The following is an 18,397-nucleotide window of genomic DNA, read 5'->3' on the forward strand; positions in this document are numbered from 1 at the left end:
ATAATACGAGGGGAATCAGGCCATTATTAAAATAGCGCGTTTAGTCTGGCGTTAGTCGTCGGCCTGATGGAATTGCATCATCGCGACCTACAAAAAATATAACACCTTTCCTAAAAATATTTAGTCGGACAGCCCGGAAAACGTGCCAACGCCGGGGGAAATAACATCGTACGATATTTTAATTTTTCACTATATTGTCGGAGTTTGCGAATTTTCTATTAAAACAGTCCAATGCATTCAAAATACATAAAATCTCAGAGACAGTGATATCAATGAATTTACGGTGAAATCTATCAATTTTGAAAATTGCAAAATATTTCTAAATATTCATTTACGTGAAGAACGTTCGTTTTCAGAAATTCAATTTCCATTTATTGCAATTGATTATTCTATTCTAATATTGGGTCATTTAAAAAGTATCCGCGGTTTTTTGTCCCTAGATGGTGTTGACCATCAATACCATACGCGGATACTTTTTAGATGACCCAATATTATGCAACGCTACATAATTCACCACATACACACTAATTACATTCGTGATATTTCAACAAGCTCACAAACAGACATTAATTAAATAAAATTGGCTCGTGACGACGTTGGTGTAATCGGCCCTTAGCCAATCCATTATCTTGATCGATTCTACTCTTGACGTCGTTTATTTTCGCGTAACTTTCTACTGGGAAATCGGAGCTGCGGCCGCGCAGTCGAGCCGAAAAAAGGAGACGGGCGTGATGGCGGGAGATGATGGAGAGGGAGGACGGATGGACGAATAGATGGGATCATCGAGGAACAGCGACCAGCGGTCTGGCCGTCGTCGCGTAGTCACAACACGCTGCGAGTTATTGCCCTCGAGTGCCTCCATCGTGCCTCCTCGCTGCAAGCCTCTTTTATTCCGTCTTTTCCCAACGCCTTAATTCCTCCAATTCGCGGTCCAAAAGGCCACGAAGCCGCCCGGTCGTCAGAGCGCGGCGAATTTCTCTTCGTCGACGTCACACTTGACGATCATTACGGTACCGCCGAGAGTTCGATAACATCTGAAGAGGCGATTTCGATCGCTTCTCTTCGTGTTAAATTTAAATATTATGAAGTAATAATAATAGATTCTAACAGGCAATAGTTCGTAAGTTAATAATAGTTGCATGTTTACGTATCTATAAGGATAAATGTATTTTTGGATTAGAATTGGATAGAAGTCTGCAGAATGAAAATTCAGGTGTAATATTCAAGTCAGATTTAATGTTTCAAATTATGCACATTACATTAAAATTTTTCTTTATTTTTTACAGTGTGCTTTATAATAAGTTTGAATATATATCTGTTAATACTAAAAGTACCGAGCGTTATTAACTGCTTCTATTTTTTTATACTAGTATTTATTACTGTGTAAAAGATAGAATCTTGAATTTTTTTAACTTTTTAATAATTGAGTACATAATTTAGTAATTTAGTAATTGAGTTTTTTATTTATCGATGAAATATTTAACTTTTACTGATGAAATATTTGATTTTTCATTACTTCTTTTCATACATATAGAAAGAACGATTTTACTGAAATATCTAAAAATTTAGGTAGATACAGATTTGCAAATAATTTTGTTGAAACCTACCTACACAATTAATTTGTTATCAAAATAATTATGTAGGAAACTCAAACGTGATGAGCAATGTTGTAAAAAATTTTGATATTCTAGTAATCAATTCGAGCATCCTACATAATTATTTTAGTCCAACAAAATTTATTTTTAGACATATTTCAGCAAAATCATTTTTTTCGTGTAATAATTTATTCGCTTGATTATTTTAGTGAGTAAGAAATGTTGGTACTTTTGGTATTAATCAAAAAGAAATAAATACAATTTATTATTATAAATTCTCTCGTGTTCCCGAAGGCAAGAAAAATTATAGCTATATGATTATGATTATGACGGTGTGATTTACTTCTCTCTTTTCATTGCTGTAAAAAGAATGGTACTTGTCAGCTCCGGACATCGCAGTATCCCGAAGCACGCGGTAGTCACAACAATAACAGTATTGCATACCGCAGGAGAGATATCGTTGTTATTAGGTTTGCGGACGATTTGATACGCGTGGAAGTCACACTGTATACACGATAGCATTCTCGATTTACATTCAATCATGCCTAATGCATCATACATTTATAAACGTTGTCTTAAATGTTACAAATATTCCTGTCGATCGTTTTCGATAGAGACGTTGAAGAAGTAAAGTCACGAATTAATAATATCCTTTCCGAAAGGAGAAATAATCACGTAAATCCATATCGTTTTTAATAATTCGATAAAAAATCAGATATCACCCTTCCCTATCAATCAGCACATTTGCAACCTGATATCATCAATATGTATATTCGTAATGTGATTGTCCATTGTGCGCTCTCGCAATATCTTAACAACGGTGAGCGATGTATCGCGGATTCTGACAGACGTTTGTTGATGCGAATTCCGCTACGTTCGGCCCTCGACGCATCTCTCCAACATTTTGAAATCGCTGTCATACCGATATCATGCATATTTATGCCGCACGTCGACCGTGATTGTTCGTATTTCTGGTCGTCGCGTTTATACAGCTATTTGCATTTTGGCAGTACTGCCTATTGGTGTACTCGCTGGGAGAGGAGAGGGAGGAGAGGAAGAGAGAGAGAGAGAGAGGGAGAGAGAGAGAGGGAGAAAGAGAGTGAGAGGGGTGGGGGGGGAGGAAGGGGGGAAGCGTGCTTTCTTCGAAGCTGCATCGATCTGCGGCTACCGGCCACGGTCTCGTAACCGCTCGACGGCGAACAAATCGCGACGGTTTCTGCGTCAGGCAGCTCGCGTTCGTTCTTGTCCAGTTTTCGGAAGCGAAGCGTCATGTCCGTCTCACGGCGAACACGGAGGATCGACCAACAACGTGGTGCTCTCGTTTAAGTTATTTTTGGCGGTGGTTTAGTTTTTGCCAAGACGATGGATGATCCCGACGTTTCTCAGGACCTTTCCCGCCCTTGCGCTATCTTGAAACTTCACCCGGCTGGAACGCTTTACTCTTTAAATGTGAGGGTTTAAACAAAAAGTATTAGGTTAGAGCAAAAAGTAGTATTATTTCATTTGAACCATGCCTGCATGTTTTTAAAATTTGACGATTATATAATACCATTCGATGGAACGAAGCATCAGCTTTCTAGAAGAATCTATTGTTTCTTGAATTGCAATACGATGATTTTTAACGGAGTTGTGAGCATCAAAGTTTAAATGCCTCCTTTTATCTTATTCGTGATAGTTTAGTAACGAAAAAAATCATAGGAGCATTTTTAAGAAACAATTTTGTAGAGGCAACTTTAAGTTTTCACGTTAGAAAGTTGAAAATTTTTGCAAGTTTTTTGGTCACGTGACAAGTCCATAAAAAGAGAAGAAGCTTCTCCATTTTGTCCAGCTCATAGTTTTCTATATGTAAAAATGGATCAAACTGATAGAAACTCAAAAAACGTAGTGATTTTTAAAAGTAGAGATTTTAAGCTTTAAAATCCATTTTTTTAAATATTAAATATTAAATTTCATTCATTTTTAATTAAGTTACAGCTGCTTGAATTTTGAAGTTCGTAGCGCTACAAACTTTTGTTCTAACCTAATATATTGTTGAAAGACTTTGCAAAACGAGAGATTCCCTTGTTGAGAGAAACGTTTTCATAATCCCAATTATATACCGGAAAGTCTGCTTGATTTTGAATTATGGAACGCAATTCAAAACTACCTTATTTCGAGGAAACTCAAACATTCGCTGTAGAATCAAAAAGCAAGGCAAGGATAAATTGCCATTTTCATCTGTATTAAAAATGAATCCTTCCTGTACAAGCATGACATGATTTTATAATACATTTCATGGTTACATTCTCCTCCATAACGTATTTCAAAAAATTGTTTTATTATTATCTTGAATTATACAGGATGAGAGACATAAGTATGTTTTAAAATTTTGTGAACATGTTTCTGGATAAAAAGGAAAAAACAATTTTGTGAACATTAAGTCGCCATTGCTTCGTTATTAAAATAATGGACATAAATGTAACGTAATATCAAATAATAATTTTATTTAAAGTTTCAGGTGCACGGAAAGGATCGTTTTAGTAGTTGCTGTAGTATTTAAAAATTTAGTTACGTACAGATCTGAAAATAATTTCGTTGAACTATCAAAATAATTATGTAGAATGCTCAAACTGATTGTTTGAGCATTCATTATGCTTGTATGCGTAATTATTTTGATGACTCCCACAAAATTATTTTCAAATTTAGCTAAATTTTTTGAAATTTCAGCAAAATTATTCTTTCCACGTGGTTATTTTTTGTTTACAAAAAATGTTTGTTCATCATTTTCCACGTGCCTGAGTCACGATCTGATATTCAATCATTACTTCAAATCTATTTGTATCTATTATTTCGATAACGAAGCATACGCAACTTAATGTTCACAACAACATTTTCTTCCTTTTTATCCAGTAACACGAGACACGAAATTTTAAAATATACTTATGACTCATCCTGTATATATTAGAGAATATAATATTTTTAATAACATTGATAATTACAAAATCCTTAGAAGAGAAGTAACTTTGTTCGCAATGGGCGATCTCGCGAAAAGTTTAATCTTTCAAATTTACGACGCATAGCCATCGATTGTTCACCGGCGCGGGGCGGATCATTATTGCAGGAAGAACAGACTACAAAGCGTTTTTTTTTCATTGGAAAAAGGTAACCTGGCCTAGCACGTGCAGATGGGATACACAGTGAAATCGTAGAAAGTGTCGGACATGTGCAGCGACGACAATAAAAAGTCCATTCATTATTAACGACGAACGCGCGAGCGACGTGCTGAGGCGGGCGCGTAAAGTGTAGCGCGATAAATTCCGTCGTCTCGAAAAAAAAAAGGGAGAATGGGGGAGAGGAGAAAAAGAAAAAGAATGATCATTAGAAACTCGTTTCGCGCGATCTGCGCTTCGACACGAAGCGGCAGCTCGACGGCCGTTAACGAGCGAGACTCGCGTCGCGATATAATAATGGCGATGGAAATTTCGCGCCACGTCACCCCTCCCTTCCCCTTTCCTCCCTCGATTCCCCGCGTGCTCTCGCTGTGTCGTTGAATCGCTCGTGCTCGTTTGACGAGTTGTCCGCTGTGCGTTTCGCACAATTCGACGGTTGCGGTATCGGATGGAGAGTCCGTCGCACACCGAGATCGTTTCGTAGCAACTACGATAACGCGCGTGCGCTGATCAAATAATAGTAGTGCCTGTCCTGTCGTTTGGTTCTGTCCTGGGCGTTTGGTTAACCAGACGATAACCCGCATAATCGCTCTCGCCGTACTGCGAGTAGTAATGATCACGCAAATTCACTCCGAGGCTTTGCGCCAACGCCGCGTCCGCTTCGGAAGAGTCACGTGGCGAACCGACGTGCGACGATATAGAACTAATCTCTATTACAAGCTTAGTTTAGTCTAATAACAATAAACTATGAGTTTCCGTTTTCCGTTAGACTATAGATCGCCGACTGTCGAGTGTCCATGAGAAAATGGGATTGCTTCGCAGTTTCAGTTTTTTTTTGTAGAAAAGAAAAGAAAATTGAACGTTTACATCTAATTAAAGAAATCGCTTTGTAATTTCTTATAATGGGAGTTTGTAATTAAAGTTAAATAAAAATATATACGTACTGCAGTACTGAAGAAATAATTTATCAACAATTGAAGTGGGTCTCAGCAAAAAGCTATAAATGTCAAAATTGTGAAAATGTGTTTTATTGTTGTTTACGAATGGATTGTAAATGCTACGTTCTCGCATCCTAATGTTTGGTGTGGAAAAGTACTGCTACAAGCGGAGAAAAATGGGTAGTGCAATTCAAAATATTGTAAATCCATTGCGTAATTGACATTTTTATACTTATAACGTTATGCAATTTTACTTACGGTTTGAAATTGTAACAATATTGATTTTTTTCAAATTAGAATGATTCAATTAAAAATTTTTACAGACTCATATCATTTTTTGCAAAAAGCTCAACTCGCTCATATCTTTTATTGTTGTGGCAATTTTTTGTAGAATTTTAGAGAGAGAGAGAGAGACAGAAGTCATAGTTTCAATAAAATGATTTTTTCTCAAATTGAAAAATTTGATATGATTGGTATTTATAACGTTTTCTTTCATACTTCAATTCTTAAAAACAGTTTCTCAGAAATTGGATATCAATCTGCAAATGCAACAAAAATTTTATAATCATAAAAATCTCTAAGTTTTCTATATATACATTTTTTAATTAATTCATCGATAATCTCTGAATTACGAATGATGAAAAAAGAATATTTACAAATCATCCTTTAGAAGTGCAAACAGGCAACAGATCTTTCCCTGCAACCTGTAAAATTATACAAATATTTATAACGAAAAAGGAAAGGACTAAATTAACGTCAATGTTTCGCTTAAAAATCTCAGGCTTAATAAAGCCAAGTCGACTCTCGATGCTGCCTCCCGGACCTGTCTTACACGTCGTGATTCGAACGCAGAAGAGACATCAAGCAGGCACGGCCTGGCGAAGACAGACAGACAGACGGACAGTGGCAGTCACTCTTAAATCGGTAGATCTCCACGTCCTTACTTTCTTTGCGTCAAATGCAGTGGTCAACTTGGCGCAGAGTGGCGGCGTGCTCGATGGCGAACGATCGTATAAGGTCAAGTGGCCGCGGCCGGATCCGGAGGGAGAAGTCGGGAGAAGACCGGGATTCTGTCTTCAGCTGGCTCTGTACTACAGTGAAACTGTACTACAGTGTTTATATGGTGTCTTCTATTTCGTTGTACTCACCTTTCCACGCACGCCATTACACCCCGCGCTTTGCGCATCGTCGTGTTCGTTGTGGGAAAATTGTAGAAAATAAACTCGTCTGCCTTCGTGTCCTTATAGGTTTTTCTTTTTCCTCTCAATTTTTCTCTTTTCTTCTCATTGTCAGCTCTGAATTATATTTTGGTTGTGCGTTTAAACTGGAATAAAAACAATAACCTTTTTCTACCATTGTCTTTTTAATCTTACACTTAGAAAAAAGCGAGTAGTAGCAACGATAAAAGTGACAAATTTTATATATAATGTATAAATTTTATTATATATATAAATTTAATGTACGTAGTTGAATAAATTATTTTCCAGTTACAATCATTGTAAAATAATTTATTCAAAAATATATACATATTGTGTATGTATATATCATACACACACACACACACATTAATTTTACATAAAAAACTTATATTGTGTCATCTTTATAATTGCCATTTCTATGTCTTTTTCTGTCATTGTGTAGGATAGTAATTATCTTTTTATATGAAACTTCTAAATTATTTTGAGATTAAAACAAAAGAGATTAAAATATTCTTTATAATTCAGAAATTTAAACAAAATAATGCATTATATATATGTATATAGATTAAGATATGTAATCTTAATTTACTATTGAGAATAACATTATCGGTTCCCTTTTCAAATTTGACATCGTAGACAATTCTCGTTCATGTCATCTCTTAATCTTCATAAACAGTAATACAAGCTATCCCTCTAGTGGACCATTGTGGACGACATTGTGTCGACGGTCGCATTTAATATCGCGTCGGTCGAATTGCGACGCACAGGTGTCATTTGATGTCGTGGCCGACAGTGACAATTCGTATCGGAATTTCGCCGATTTGTCGAGAGAGCTCACCATGCGGTAAATAGTTAGCAACGATAAATAATTAGTATTGATCTAGCGGTCATTAATAGTTGTTTCGTGACATGGTGCGTTCCCTTTCCTGCTCGACGTAATTCAAACTCGGCATAGTGTCATCATTACCATTACCGTCGCGGAGACTCGATTTACTGGCGCTTCGAGTTTAATTCTCTCTCTCGAGTGTTATGACACTCATGTCATGTCGCGATTTTCTCACCACGTATTCGCGCTTCGCACCGCGTCATTGCAGCCGACGTTTGTCGTCGAAGAAACGCATCGAACTCCGAAACAATGCGGGTTTAATTTAATTATCGCAAGTCACACGAGGCTGCTTTTCGCTCAAAGTTCATTACAAGCCTCGAGCCATTTGAAACTGACAAATTGTTTAAATGAATGTTACACATCTAAGCGCAACAACAATGTGATTAAAAATAATACTCCATTTTGAGTAATATCAACTTACTCCTATATTTTTTGACTCTGAGAGAAAAGTGTTTGGTATTTGTGACTATAATACTTTGTAAAATAATTATGGTTAGGAACTCCATTTTTAGTTAATTCTGCTATAATATAAGTAGTATTAATTATATTTATAATTCTACCAAAAAAATATACTGAAAGTTACTATAGATTATAGTAGTATTAAGTTTTTACAGTAATTGCAATCATTTTCTTCTACTCTCAGTGCACATTATACTCTTTTAACAAGTTAATCTTCGTAAGTCTTTCATTAGTTTCATTGATTAAAATTTCCGAGCTACTGTTGATTGATCGTCAACGAAGCGAAACGAAATACTTTAACTTATTTTATTAACATTCAATATAATAAGAGAAAAGTTTTTGACTTTTATTATTATATAATACACAATACAATAACATAATTATGATAACACATAATTATAGACACAAAACTAGACTGAAAACTTTTCTCAGTGTACAATATCAATATTATTTACTTTCTTCGGATAATCGCGCTTCTTAAAATATTCTATACTCTATATCTTCTTAAAATATTCTATATTCTATAAATCTGATTCTTTTGCTAACTGTAAACAATTTATTGCGCATTTGATGAATCTAAGTGATCGGAGAATTGACATTTTGATTTTTTATTGTAGAAAATTGTGAGAGAACGACTTAAAAGAATGCTTGTTCTTTGAAGGAACGTCTTGACTGTTTCTTCCCCACGGCCTTTCGTTCTTATACATAGTAGCTTGGACACGCGATTTTGTTTTGTGATTTACGGGCAATTACATTATCAGTATAACGACGCTTACTAATATTTCTCACGAGCTCTTAGGCTCACACTACTGTGAAAGAGGTGCAGCGAACGGAAACTCTTCTTTTATTACCTATTTTCCCAAGAAAATATTTGCAGGCAAAGAAAATAGGCGCAGTAATATACGATGTAATATATGTAATACAATTTGATGAAGTTCGCGGGAAAATTTCTTAATTTCTGTAAATTTTCTATTAAGCAAATGACGTGATAAAATTTATTTTGCAAGAAGCTTTCAATTCATTTGGTAATGAAAAAGTGAACTATTTAACGTGGGAAACTATCAACATAATGAGAAAAGATATAATAAAATTACTTCAAAATTTTTCATTTCTTCAATTAATTATTGATATGATCTTTAAGTGGAACATCGCTGATACATACAATTATATCATATAATTATTTATTTCTGATTTGTTAAGATTTTAGGACATTAAAAAAAAAATAATCACAGATTTCAAAGATTTCATACACGTAATTATTGTGACAATATATAATATATTACATCTTGTTTAGTAAAGTATTAGAAATAGATCTTAGAAATTATGTATATCGTGCAGAGAAAGAGAGAGAGAAGTGCATTTGTTTTATTGCTAGCTACTCATCTCTTAATCTATCTCTCCAAAGCGTGGAGGAAAATCGAAAACTTCAATTAAACGTTTCGCGCATCTGAGCCAAGTCGTCTGTTAATTCAATGAAAGGTTCCAAAGCCTCAATTCGTCGATAAGTAAGACGATAAATGTATTCGCGCCGAGCGATGATGAAAGCCACTTAGCCTCCGAGGAAGTTTGGGAATCGGAGAAGAGACTCTTCTCTCGGGGTTGCCTTTGCCGGCGGCGGCGACGGCGACGGCGGATGACGAGAGGCACGAGCAAGACGACTACGACGACGACGACTACGACTGCGACGACGATGTCGGCGATGGCAGGCAAAGAGAGAGAGAAAGAGAGAGAGAGAGAGATGGCGCAAATGCGAGACGACGAAAATATTAGGTCTATTTCGAAATTCTATTTCGGTGCGTCGGCCGAGCGCCGAGCGTGCGCCGCTTCTACACGACGGAGCAGCGTAAACGCGCGAAAATGTGCACGCACGCGTGAAAGGAGAATCTCCGACCTGGGACCTTATTTTTGAAAAATATTGCTTACGAAAATTCTATAATAGTATACACTGGAAAAAAACATTGTTGTTGCATTAAGGGGATCCTAAAGTGAAGCTCGAACTCCGACGAAGTCACCAGAGGTCCCTGTTTTTCCAGTACATCGCGACATGTCTTTATACACTACCACATCAATATCTCACGCAACCTATGATACACACAGTCACACATTTGTGTCAATTTTCATATAACAAATTCATCGCGATAAAGCGTCTAAGTTTTAATTCTAAGAACTCGACGTTATTTGTTCATGTGAATATACGTGTTTTTACTATTTCGTAAGTACAGGCTGTAAAACTTTCGTATCGAGCAAATGTTGTCACGACTTGACAGTTTGAGACGCCATGTTATACTAAGAAATAATAAAAGATATATCAATTTCAAAATTTTTGCTCATTCTCGACATGGCATAAACTCTACTTCACAAACACATATTAATGCATATACTTTAATCCTGGAAAAAGATTTTCGAATCTATGAAAGACAGAAAAAAGTATTTGTTATACAAAAATTATATGATTTAGTCAATAATACAAATGACTTTAGGATCTCCTTAATTGGAATTCTGGTGGATTTAATCAGAAAGATACACAAATTAAACATTTATAGTTAAATCTATCAAACGTTCTAGTCCAGGTAATCAGAATTATAACCAGAATTTTGATTTATATAATCAGAATTTATTTTGTTGGTACAACCAGAAACATTTTCGTATATTAAACATTTTCGTGTATATAATGTAGATTCAAAAATAAACCCTTGAACGCATCGTTCCAACATAATAACTTGATTGAATATCGAAAAGCGATATTAAAAAGTAGTTTAGAAAGTCGAGTTTAAGTTTGTTTATGAATGATTTAAAAGTAGTAAAAGAGAGCGTATTTTAAACCCCGAATCATTATACATCTGTTACACTAACAGATAATATAATAAAATTTTCTAAGTTCTATAGGTTGCTTAGGGAAACCGAGCCATTATTATTATTGTCGGAAAGTGTAAAATAGAAGTTGGACGGTTACACGCGCCAACGTCGGCACGCATGTACGTATGCGTATTTTCATTGTATCTTCTTCGGCTTAGTTGACCCCTTGACCAGAGGGAGTTGGCACGTGTTACGGAGTCGGTTGGCACGTGTTAGTTAAAACAAGCGCCAGAGCGGACTTGCTAAATATCAAGTTCTACTAAATCGCGCGGCCCGGTAGACGCCACCGTTGTTGGCGAAATAACAAAGAGGATCGCTGAGAGGAATTGTATTAAGCAAGTTTTCTGGAAAATTATAACGCTCTACTGATACCCGCGCTTAATAACAGTCCACAAAGGTTGGAGCTTATTTCAGACTCTTCGTTTATCAGAAATCAAAATCATTTTTCAGTTTTTTTTCAATTAGAAGTAGAAATTAGACTAAAAATTAATCAAAGAGAAAGAATTTTATTTTCGGTAGGAAGTGGTCTCAATTTTTTAAATTCTAATTCTCTTGATTTTTCTCTCTCCCTTTCGAATGTAGATAGAAGATCTAATTTTATAAATATTCGATCTCGAAAGCTTGAAGCTTGATTGGACGTGAATGTAAGGACAATTGAAAATTCCCAGATTAGATTTTTCCTTTCCGAAGCGTTTTGAAGGAAGGGTCGAAATAAATCACAAGTCACGGCGCGCAGCTGAAAATAAATCGCAATCACGCGCGGCTCTCCGTCTATTACGAAGTATAACGCAAGATTGGGAGCACGAGCCAACGCAGAAGTCTATAACATCGCCACGACGGTCTCTATGGAGCCATCCATAGATCACTGACCCGAGTTTACTATATTTTCTAGCAACGAGTAGTAAATTTGTATTGCCGAGTGATATACAATTCGCGGCGGGGTCGCGCGCGAAACTTGGTGGAAGATGAGATATCGCCTTCAAAGAGAGGCAAACGACATTTATGCTATCCTGCCTATTTTCATTTCCCTTCCCGTCGTCGTCTTCATACTCCCTTAACAAACCGCGAACGTGCTATTAAGATGTCTGCCGAGACTTCCGTCGGCCAGAGATACTCCGGATGTTACGTCGAACGGCAGCGACGTTCGAAATGTTCTGATTTCCAAATGGAAAAATTATAGGAAATCATATAAAATAATGATTGATGCAGTTCGATTGATATTACAAGAATTGACTACACTTAAAATTGATCGCATTATTATCTTTCTTACTAAATTTGTCAAAAATACAAAGCTTTTATCTTTGAATTAAGAAATGATGGAAAGTCTAAAACCAGTAATTGGCGTGTTAGGTATAAGTAATTGGCGTCATAAAAATTGAAGAATATTTAAATACTTTACTTTTTTTCAGATCTCATTATATATTTTTTATATTAAAGCTCCGATTTCTGAATAAAATTATTAAATTTTTTATCTTAAGATTGTTGTATCTTTTTCTATTAAAAAAAATTTTTTTTTAAATGTTAGTGTCAATTATTCAATTTGTAACTGAAATATAGTGATAATTATACGAAGGTATTATTACATAAAACATTTATTTCAATTAGTGCATTTTTCAACAGTATTGATATGTAAAGTAAAAATAAATGCAAAAACGGTATCAAATAAAACATTTGTTTTTATTTTTTTTACGATGGCGTGAGTATATTTTATTCGAAAACGTTTTTATATTTATTTTGATCAGTATTTCTCTGTGCGAATAAGGCAAAAAGGCAGACACATAAACTATGAAGAAAAATTAAAAAATTATTTTTTCTGCGATATTAACACAAAAAAATTCTTATTTGTATTTTAATTTTAAATATTCAAAAATTTTTTATTAGAATAAGTACTATTACTATGTTAAATATTTTTCTATAAATTGTGATTTGTAAATAAAAGAAAAAGGATTATTTGGATATATAGTCATATTTAAATAGATCGAACGTTGTATGAACCACGATTAATAATTGCGCACTAATAATATCGAAGAAATATTAAAAGTTTTTTTATTGTAAACTACAATAGAATAGTATTTATATGTCAGTTGTTACTATATTAACTATAATTTATCATATGCAGTTTAGTTATCACGAAAATCCATTTCGCTAATTCATCAGTATTTTAACACAATTTTTTTTTGAAAATATGTCAACCTAGTTAAAACGGTTTTTCTTTCTAAGATATATATTAACCAATAATAATATTTCTCAAATATATAATAACAATTTGTTTTTAAAATGATTTTACAATTCATTTTAATTTATTTGCAATTTTTTATCTACACGGATATTATATTAACATTACATGTGAGTGATAAGAAGAAAATTTAATAAAATCAGATATTTCTCTCTCTCTCTCTCTCTCTCTCTCTCCATTCTATACTATTTTCTTATTATATTATAATTAAAAATTTCCAAATTGAAAGAAAGACGTATCATGTAATGATTCTAATCTCAATAATGATTAACTTGGCCTAAACTAATATTGTAATTAAAGATGCATAAATTATGATTTCTTCTTTATTATCCATTCTTATATATCTACATATATCCATTCTTTGAAAAATGTTTTTTTCATTGTCATAATTGCATGTAAAAAATTATCTATAACAGGTTGTCTAATACAGATTCTCGTCTGAAAAAAGGATCTCAACATCTCGTGCATGTCGAGATATATGTAATCACAGTACATTAATGTCAGTATTTGTTAATACTGACAGTATTATTGATCGTGTAGGATTACCTTAAGGATTGGAGAATTCTTTGATATTGTTTTATGTATAGACAGCCGCCGTATGCGTGACTACCAGTGACTAGACTCGGAGTAACAATCGCGCGAATTAAGCGCGCCGCGACGCCCACTCTCTCTTTTTCTCTCTTTCTCTCTCTTTTATTTCCTGTGCAGCTCGAAAACATTTACCAAGGAATCCGCGAGATACACCTCGCGCTTACGAGCTAAACTTTTTATCTGCATAGCGTGATATATGAGCCGAACTCGTACTTTTGTAGCTTCGAGTGAACTCGAACGGTGAACGCTCGAACGTTTTACTCATAGCGATAACGATCTAATGCACAGTGCCTACTTGCACGACCTCCCGCCTCTACGGGAACCATTTACACTTTGAACGTCGATTTTTTACGAACAGTTATTGTAATACGTAATTACTACGTGCACCGTATGTCAGGTCCGCCTAAGGTGACCGAACGAGTTAATCAATGCAGAATACTGACCTTAGAAACGATTAATCATGAATGTATTATGAAACAAATTATTTCTTACGCTAAATACGTGTTAGAAATATTAAATATTTAATCTTTTATAGATAAAACACAAAATACAATATGTAATAATATCCAATAAAATATTATTTTTTTCTATACAACGAAAAAAAGTATAATCTATGGATTTAAAATCGGTTATAATTTACTATTGAAGATGCTTTTATACATTGAAATGATTTTTACGTTTTCCTTGTAGTTTCAGTAATAGAATAATAAAATAATAAATTTTTTAAAAATAAGGTAAATACAGCAAAGTGTATGTAATAAGTTATATCTTGTGACTCTCGTTAAAGAAAAGTTGGCTACAAATTCATAAAAGAAACAATTGAAAGGAATAGCGATAGTTACGAGTCACTTTATACATGACGCAATGAAAAACGTGTTATTCCATGAAAATTTCTTTGACGTATTTATTTCACAAACTTTCCTCAATTGCATATAGAAAACGTTCCAGAACTGTCGGCCTCAATTTTCATGTCAGATTCTTTGAGAAATGTGAACGATCTTTCTTGCGATTCCCGTGGGTAGAAAGGATCAAGGTTTGAGTAATTGCACTATGCGGCGTTAGGCGACTTGTCCCAAGGTAAATAAACTCATCTATCTATCTATGTCTTTCTTGCGCGACAGAACTCTGAACGCAACGACGAATTCTCGCGGCGGTTTGCACCTTCCGGACGAATTTCCTGCCTCTGAGAGGATCTCGTGGTTAGTGTGTTTGTTTATTTCTTAATCATCAAACGACAAGAACAGATGCATGTTGCGTCGGATATGTCGAAATTTAGAAAGATATCTTTGCGAATTACGTAAAAAGACACGCTGCTGCGAAAGATCGAGCGGATTGTGGTTCGTTCATCAAGTAACAAACAAGTTATTCAATAGCACTATTTCTTCTGATGCGAAATAAAGGAGTACAGCCGAAGGCAAATTATAAGGCGGAATAAAAGACTGAAAGTTTGAATAAAATGTTTTTTTTTTATCAGTAATTCTTTTCGTTTTAAATATAATATAAATACTCTTCGTCAAGGAGTCAGAAGCTTGTCCGATCTTTTTGAAACTGAAACTCAGGCGTGGATATTTTAACAATATTTGTGCGCGTGGATCTCGTTAAAAGTTGTCGAGGAAACTGTAAGTCCTAACCGTATTGACGCGCTAAAGGGATGCGAAGAAAGATGCAACGAAGAAAATCTTGAAGCGCATACGCCTTTCTGTAGCCTTCTATGCAAATAAGTATAGTCTAGTTATAATCCCGCCCGTTTTTCTGGGAAGCTTCCACTATAATTATTCCAGTACCAAGTTATACAATAATCTCGTGCGCTCTTATAACTGTACGAAATAGACGAGAAATTGGCACGGGACCAATTCCGACGCAAAATGCATTCGTGCAGCTTCGCACAGTGGTCATTCGCTCAAAGTACGTGAGTTTTTCATTTAGGAGCGGAAGAGAGTTTTCGCGAAAGGCCTTTCGCCCACCCCTTTCAAGACTTCAAGTGCCAAACATAAAAATTTCGTGAAATTTTCAGATGATTCTTAACACAGGAACATTAAATTTTCAAATCAATTAAAAAACCCCTTTTTTCAAGTGAATTCATATACGATAAAATTTATTTCTAAACTTTTATATTTGACATCTACTTAGACCATGAATAATTAGTTGAAAAATATGTCATTAAAAATTATCCTTTTTATGAGACATTTCGTATATGGCGTACACTGTCAAATTTATGATATTACCAAATTATATCTAGTTAGAATTATTTTAGTCATTTTTATAGGTCGCCACTATCCAACTCAATATGTCGTTAATTTAACTCAAAAAAGGAAATGAATAATTTAACTGAAGAAAACATATTAAATTTGGCTCATATTTAGTTTATTATTTGCCAAGTGCATACATTAATATGGATATATTGTTTGCTTTGAAACTTACTATTATACAGAGATAGATTGATTTCAACATTTTAAGAGTTAAAAATAACAATATTATTTTTTTAACTCAAGGGATTATTAATTATCAATTGCTTTTTTGATATCTAGCAATGTATATATTAACATACTCTTTCTTACTCTCTTTTCTTATATTTACTCTCATCGTCTTTTGCTTATAATTATAATTGAAAGTGTATTTAGTATTTGAGGGGGGTGCCTTCTCATAATAAATAACAATTTATCTATCCTCCCCCTCCCTCTCTCTCTCTCTCTCTCTCTCTCTCTGTTACGCATGCGAATGGAACAAATTCCGCTTTACACACGCAACCAATTAAAGCCAATTGGTATAACTATTTATGCAATAATCTTTATTAAGACATATCTTTCTTATTACAATTTAATTGCTTTCTTGCACTCGCACTTCACACTTGAGCGACTTTACTCACTTCATACTTAAATTTTTCTTTTTTACACTCTTACATTGGGACTTATATTGCCTTAGTAACCTGGTCTCAAGTGTCTTGTTCTTTCTTTGTATCTCTCGCCCCCCCCCTTCTCTTTCTCTTTCTCAAAAATATGTCCGAGTGCAATTGTCTCGGACACACACGATCTCACGGATGGCTCGACTCGCCGGTTTGACAATAATCGAGGGCGAAAGCGCGACCAATCGTCCGCCACGTGTGGGAATAGTCGCAGTATCTTTCTCCGTGCCGCGGTCGATCTGTTTGCGATATCGTCGGATATTACGAATCGATGGGAACATCGCGTCCGCGGGATCTACATTGTCGCGCTATTGCGGGCCATTCCCACCGGACTACGCAGAGGTGTACGTGTGCATACACCCGCAGTGTGTGTATAGTGATTCCATAGCTCCATAGAGCTCCATCGAATGGGATTGGCGCCGAATACGTGTGCGAGAGAGCCTACCATGCACGTGAGTGACACGGAACTGTGCGCGATCTCTGCCGTCGCTCTCGATTCCTGTTCGCGTGAACGCGAGCGAAAATTCCTCCTTTCTCTGCCAGGACGCCAGGTCTGGCAATGCCATGCTCGGTGGGACGCGTCATGTTTTGCGTTATATTCCTTTCATTTCACTTTTCCTTACGTGCATATCCCAGCAAATTCCAAGTCATGAAAATAAGAAGCTATTTACAGGCCTGCGTGATAATATACATACGTTTCATTAGAGAAGAATTATTTCGGGCAGGGCAAATTCGTGCACGATGAATTTTACGAGAAATAAATTACACGAAGCGTAATGTAAGATAAAAAATACAGATGGAATAATTTTATTTTATGAAAGGATTTTAATAGCGGTAGATATTTTTGCAGGAAATAAAAATGCGTTCTTGTGTGTGCTGTCTATTTAAAAAGGACAAGTGAAAAGATAAGAGATGTAGGAAGCTTTTATCTGTTACGTGTAAATAAAGAATGTACAATATAATTAATTAGGTTTATTTATTATTATTTACTGACCATGTTGTTGTGGATTTAAAAGCGTTTTCATTAGCTAAAAGGAACGTTGCATGTTTATGTTTGTTATGGTTTTCTTTTTTTCAAAACTCCGCGCTTATGAGCGAATTTTCCATCCATCAGCGCATATGCAATATATGTACATCGATTATGGTATTAGAAACTTTATGAAAATCAAAGTAATCGAAGTAGCTAGGCATGTGGAAATCAGTGTAACTATAGAAGCTGCGCGATGTTTTCATCGACACGTGATGTTGTACAATGGAAAAAAAAACGTGTCCTCTTTCGCCCGTGCGCAACTTTGAAAGCTCTCCGAGGATGAAAAGTCCGTAAAGCTCTAACCGATCGACCAGTATTTCACGCTCCAATAAGTCTCGAGCTGTCTCTTTTGGCTTTCGCTTCCGTACTCGCGGAATTCCCTCACAAGCGTTTCACGTAAGTGCCAAGCTGAGCTTTTTTGTTACAGTAAAACAATTCTTGAAAATGTCTGACAAAATCTCCATATGATTCTTCGTTTAATATGAATATTTCTTGGTATACATTGAATGTTTGTAGTATACACTGAAAGAAAAAATTGACTGAATATGACATAGCA

General features: G+C 35.2%; 1 protein-coding gene and 1 long non-coding RNA gene across 6 annotated transcripts in view; one reads left to right on the top strand and one right to left on the bottom strand.

Moving 5' to 3' along the window:
- Positions 1-18,397, top strand: part of vn (membrane-bound neuregulin protein vein) — a 400,698-nt gene that overhangs the window by 24,609 nt on the left and 357,692 nt on the right. The gene's annotated exons all lie outside the window — the stretch shown is intronic.
- Positions 1-18,397, bottom strand: part of LOC147908525 (uncharacterized) — a 404,067-nt gene that overhangs the window by 9,761 nt on the left and 375,909 nt on the right. For 3 of the 4 annotated variants that reach the window (XR_015546124.1, XR_015546121.1, XR_015546123.1), the window contains exons 6-7: positions 6,831-7,006; positions 1,457-6,784 (exon numbers count right to left, since the gene is read on the bottom strand). This is a non-coding gene — a long non-coding RNA (uncharacterized LOC147908525). Of the gene's footprint in view, positions 1-1,456; positions 6,785-6,830; positions 7,007-18,397 lie in introns of those variants that run through there. The other variant, XR_015546122.1, reaches the window with a different exon arrangement.

This window comes from Acromyrmex echinatior, chromosome 9, assembly GCF_024713525.1.
Source record: "Acromyrmex echinatior isolate Ae372 chromosome 9, ASM2471352v2, whole genome shotgun sequence".
Taxonomy (NCBI): Eukaryota; Metazoa; Arthropoda; class Insecta; order Hymenoptera; family Formicidae; genus Acromyrmex; species Acromyrmex echinatior.